This window comes from Lissotriton vulgaris, chromosome 5 (assembly GCF_964263255.1).
Source record: "Lissotriton vulgaris chromosome 5, aLisVul1.2, whole genome shotgun sequence".
Taxonomy (NCBI): domain Eukaryota; kingdom Metazoa; phylum Chordata; class Amphibia; order Caudata; family Salamandridae; genus Lissotriton; species Lissotriton vulgaris.
In genome coordinates, this window is record NC_141693.1 from 1,445,988,544 (window position 1) to 1,445,994,897 (window position 6,354).

Sequence of the window (6,354 nt, forward strand, 5' to 3'; positions counted from 1 at the left end):
GAGAGGGATCCCCAAGTAAGGATCCATCTACCAGGCACCAGGGATAGCGATAGCGGGAGTGGCCCTATAAGCAAGGGTTTGTGCTACCACAAGCCCCCATCGAATAACTCAGTCTTTCTGCAACCACTTATAGGGTTGATGGTGGTAGTTACCCTTGATCTCCCCCCATCCGCACCCCCCTCTTCCCCCCCCCCCCCGGGAGCAGAGAGCCCTCTAGGCACCAGGGTAAGAAACAAAATAAATATAGGGATGGTGGCTGGCAGGAATATGGACAGCCATGACCCCACCCTTAAAAATATGGTTACAGTTTTTATGCCTCCCTGGAGGGCAAAAGGGTGGTGATTGCCCTAAAATGTGCCCATGGAGAGGGGTTGGGTGGGGGGGGGGACAGAATGCCCACTAGACACCAGAGAATGTTTTGTTTAAAGCAATTATAGGGGTGGGGCCTGCCCACCATGGACATGCTCCCACCTCAACAAGAGGACAAGAAGGCTTTCTGATCCCTTGGGGGCAGATGGGGTAATTACCCCAATGTGAGCCACTACAGGGGGGTTGGAAAGGCAGAAAGCCCACTAGACACCAGGGTCTATGGAAAAAAAATATAGGGGTAGTGGTTGCTCACTATGACCCAGGCCATTCCCCCATGCCCTCCAAGTGACAGTCTTTCTGCCCCCACCCCGGAAGCGAATGGGGGTATTTACCCCCAATCTGCCTCCTGGAGGGTGCAGAAAGCGCACTAGACACCAGGAAAAATCACAGGCCACAGGCTTTCGGCCACATCAAGGTAGATTGGGGCTATCACCCCAATTTCCCACCGTGAAGGGGTAGTCACCCTACTACACACTAGAGAACACATTTATGCGGTATTTGTTGGGGGGGGGTGGGGGGTGCTGGGGATGTGCCTTCCTCCGAATTTCAGAACTTTCCATCGCAGAAATGGGAAGAAAATTTGTTTTTTAGTCAAAGTTTGAGGTTTGCCAGGGATTCTGGGTAGAAAACTTGATGCAAGCCATGCTAGTCACTACATTCTGGTGCCTAGTTTTCAAAGATGTACACGTTTGCTAGGTGCTGTCTGAGCTAGGGCCTAAAATCTGCTGCTAAACACTTTTGCAAAAAAGGGTCAGTTTTGAGTGGAAAAATGTGACGTATCCATGTTGTGTTTTGGGCCGTTTCCTGTCGCGGGCACTAGGTCTACCCACACAAGTGAGGTACCATATTTATCAGGTGACAAGGGGGAGCATAGAATAGTAGAACATGTATTAATACCATTTCGATTTCCCTGTATTTGTGCTTCAAAATGTTATCCAGAATGTAAGAAAGAAGACATTTTGAAAAATACTCTCTAAATCATATGCTAGTACTGATACCCACTTATTCACAGACGTACAAATAACCATTGTTCCTAAACTCCATATCTTGTGCCCATTTAAAAAATACTTAAGTTTTCCTTGATTCCAATTTTTCAGTCTACATATTTCACTATATGAATTTGTCTACACCTTGGGTTCATGGAGAACTTACAAACCCCATATATACCCACAATCAGAAGGGTCTGGTAGGCGTAATGGTATATTGTTTTTATCAAGCAAGCTTTGTGACAAAAATATACAGATGAAAATGTCACGGGTGGTCGTTTTTTTCCTAATCATTTTCAATATTTATTTCAACAGTTAGTTTCTTTGAGAAAACCTTGAGGGATCTAAACATACGACCCTTGCTGAACCCAGAACTTTGTCTACTTTTCAAAAATCTATAGCTTTCCTGCATCACCCATGGGTTTCACACTGGTTTCCACTACTGGTTGAGAGCACACAAAATAGGAAAAATTAGCTACCTATTTGAAAAATGCTAACACTGCAGTAAAAACTTTTTATTTTATTTAGCTCTGTACGTTCTTGAAAGCTGGGTAGATGGTGACTTTAGCACAGCAAACTGTTTGTTGATACCACTCTAAGGAAAAAAACTGAAATTTTTACCCAGGGTCACTTTTTCCTACTTTACCCAAAAAACACAAGATGTGGCTATATTTTGCATGTTTCCTCGGTTCCCTCCAGGGGGATATGCAAAACCTGGGTACCTGTAGAAGACTATGTTTGTTGAAAAAAAGGACGCAAATTTGGCATGGGAAACCTATGTGGAAGTCTCCTTTCTTTCTCTTGTTTCTTTCTTCAAGAATGCTTAAATTACTGCTGAGTAGTATCCAAGGATTGATTTCATTGATCAGAAGTAGCCTCATTGTTGAAAGTTTGGAGACCTCTGTTATAGTTGATCATTGCACAGAACAGTTCGGTTTCAAACAGTTTCTCGAACTAAAAATAGTTTTTTCGCTCATAGCTGAGAGTGTTGCCGAGTGTAGGTACCCTAGATTTCCAATGATCTTCCACCATGGTTCAGCTTTTTGAAAAGGCATAATTTGATATGCTGAAAAGACCAAGAGTGCTTATGAGTTATGCTTTTGTGTAGAGCATCTCACAAAAACTCCCTTTCTGATTATCAATTGCCACGTACTTGGTCCTTTAGTTCTGTACAAGATAATATTTCCTCGACATTTTGCAGTAATCGCGAAGGACAAATCTGGAAAACCGCAGCTGTCCACACATTGAAATAAATACAGAGCACAGGGATTGTTAGTTTCGTTTAGTGCACTAACTACACTACCTAACTGCTTACACTTGCTTGCTCTGTTTTACATAAGCTAAGGTGGAATTACATAATACACTTCATAACTAAAAGCACTTTAATTTTTCTGCCTCGATTAGATTTGGGTATAATGGAGAATGTGCAGACTCTTTTAGTCTTACACCTGGAGTCCGCCAGGGATGTGTTCTGGCTCCTACTCTCTTTCTTCTATACATTAATAAGCTAGAGACTGTATTCTTGGGTGTCGGGAAAGGCGAGCAGGTAGTAAAAAATAGATTGCTGCTGGCACTTCTGTATGCTGACGATGCAGTTTTACTAGCTAGGACTCCCAATTGGATAAAGACCCTTGTTAACGGCTTTGAGGGCTTTATTGAGAATCTCAACCTGGAAACCAATAGGTCCAAAAAGTTTGCTATGGAATGCAGGCCAAACAATATAAAAACTCAAACTCCTAACATAAAGGGAAAGTACTTGGAGAGTGTGTGCTCTTTCCCACATTTAGCTTTTCATTGGCCATTGGTTCTATCTTTAATGTCTCTTCTAGTATAGAGAATAAGCCCATCCGCCCACTTGTTGAGATCTATAAATGCAGATCCATTCCCGTTTTCCCATATGGAGCAGAGGTATGGGGATACTGCAATGCAAAACAAATTGCCGCTTGAAGAAGATAGGGTGCTGAGAAACATCCTGGGGGCTTAACCTAGCAGTCATGATTGTATGGTGCATGAAGAGTTTGGCCTGGACTATGTGGAGGATCATATTATACTGGCACCTTTGCTCCTCTGGAATTCTAGCTGTTGCAGCGACCAGGCCACTCTCAACAAAGATATGATTGAAGATTGTCTGGCATGTGCTCTTGGGTCCATGATAACCTGGCTAAAGTATATTCAGTTGAACTTTCTGAATTTGGGCAGACCCAATCTCTTTTATGACCTGGGCTTCACCAGAAAGGAGGACAAGCTATGGGTCAAGAAAACTTTCGGAGGACTAGGGAATTGGTGGTGTGCACATTGGGTACCATTAAGGAATACATGCAGACTCAAACGTGTTCCGGGATGGAGCCATATCTGGAATGGCTAAGCCACCCATGGGAAAGATCATTACTTACTAGGTTCTGTTTGGGCTCCATCAGATGGAACCTATGTTTCTTTCTTGGTCAGTATGATGCTGCCAGAGTATGTTGTCGTCCTTGTGACTAAACATCTGATCAAACCTTGGCGATTTAAAAAAAAAAGTTATTACAAACATCTGACAAAGGGCTCTCTGAATTCAATTTTACAGAAGGTTCACATTAACAAATGCAGAGCCACACTGATTTATCTGGAGTTCTTATGCACGGAGGAAACATTTTTTAGGGTTGGCCATTTTATTAAATCTGCCATAAGCCTTTGAAACACATTGTTGTTTTAAATTATGAAGCAGGTGTTTTAATGAAATATGATTTTACGTGCAATTATTGAGGTTGAATTATTTGGGCATTTTTCTTGAATCTTGGGAGTCCTATGTATAATTTACTGGGCATGCCACAACCCAATGCATCATGCTGATTCATGCCAAGGCTTTGGTCACAAAAGGTGGAGATTGCTTGGCATCCAAGACCCTCGAGTAGAGCCTCTACACGGTCAGTAGAGAGACAGGAAACCAGTAGTGCCAGAGACCTAGCAGGTAATTTGTAGGTCTACTCTACAAGTCAGAACATTTATACTATCTTGTATCTAGAGTACTTTATTATACTCTGTTGAGGAGCCAATTATATATAGCATGTCTATACCGATTAGGATTATGATATTGGCAAAGGCAAATTTTAGAAAAGAAAACAGAATGAACATATCAAACATGCAATCTTATGACCTGCCACAATGAGAAGTATATTATCATTCCTGCTTATCTATCTTCGTTTAATGTGGCCTTAGATGGACCAGCCCACAGAGCTCAATGAGCTATCTGGTTTTATCCGACAGAAGGTCCTTTGGATAAGTTCCTCAGATAAAGCTGTTCCTCTCTGCCAATGTTCAAAATATCAAGGCCTTTGCAGTGATTCTCACCAGATAATACATGTGTGAAATCAAGCTCTTGTTCCCATGACATCTATGAGAATGTATGTGTGAGAAGGGTGCGTGGAGAATAAGAGCAATTTACACAGTGATTCCTGGCTCATACTGCAGGAGTGATCAAAATTACACAAACTTATCACCTACATTTCAGCTAACTGCTCCCACAGCCCTGGTATCAACAACTGAAGACTCCTCAGTATTGATTAACTTGGGGTTTATAGCAAGAAACCTGGGTCAAATTCTACACAACGAGTCCACAACTGGGACTTTCCCTGTCCAATGGAAACCTACCTCAATTCTCCCACTTCTGAAAAGAAGATCATTTGGACAGCACTGAGCCGTGTAGCTTTAAGCCCATCTAGAGACTTCCTTTCGCGGCTAAACTGGTGGAGAAAATAATGAATAAGCACATTTCAGAATACATAGAAGTAAAGTCACTGCTTGATGAATCGAAACATGGTTTCAGAAAAAATCTATAGCACTGAATCCGCTTCAATCATAGCCACAGAAGAAATACGTGAAATCCTCGACGGAGGAGGGACAGCAGTACTGGTAATGCTTGACCTTTCGGCGGCATTTGATACGGTCAGCCCTGAGATTCTGGTGGACCAGCTCCAAAATTTAGGGATTAAAGGCACAGCAATTAATCTCCTAAAATCCTTCCTAATAAATCGACAGCAACATGTGTAAATGGGGAAGTTTGTCTCCAGGAAGTTCTCCTTACCATGTGGAGGGCCACAAGGATCAGCACTCAGCCCTACACTTTTTAATCTTTAGGTTACGCTACTAGCATCAATTATAAAAAATGCTGTTTTTTACCTTGTCTCTTATGCAGATGACCGTCAAATTGTGGTGTCTCTGACAAATAGGGAATTCAGGCCTGGATGCGCTTTCCGCACTTGCAAGAGAGAGGTAAGTGACTTAATGGATAGAAATTGCTTAAAGCTGAACGCATCAAAGACCCAAGTCATCATCTTTGGCAACAAATCCTCCCTCTGGACACCAGACTGGTGGCCGCCAGAGTTAGATACATTACCCAAACCTTCAATCAAGGTAAAGAACCTAGGTATTATAATAGATATGGAACTTACATTTAAAGAATAAGTCAACAAAATTACAGCGGAATAATTGTGTTCTATAAGGTTGATTAAAAAGATGAAGAAATACATCCCGACTGATCTTTTAATAGAAGTGACCCTCGCCATGATACTTTCACTGAATTGACTATTGCAATAGTCTTTATCTTTCACTTGCAATGGGTCTTGTAAACAGACTTCAGATTTTACAGAATGTTCAGCCGCCTCATTTTTAAGACCCCAAAAAATGAATCAGCAAGTGAAGCCATCAGAAGATTGCTTTGGCTACCAGTCAGACAAAGATGCAAATTCAAGACCCTCTGCTTGGTGTTTAAATCCTTGCACAGACTGGGACCAGACCAGTTTAAGAACAAATTGAGATGGTATACACCAGCAAGAACATTACGCTCAGGCCTGGCGAAAAACATGGTGGTCCCTCCAGCTAAGAAGGCCACATGGGGAGGTAGAAGTTTCTTTAGGACAACAGCAATGCTTTGGAACCAACTGCCTTTTGCCCTAAAAACAGCACCCTCACTGCTCAGTTTCAGGAAGAGCCTAAAAACCTGGCTATTTGAAGAAGCCTG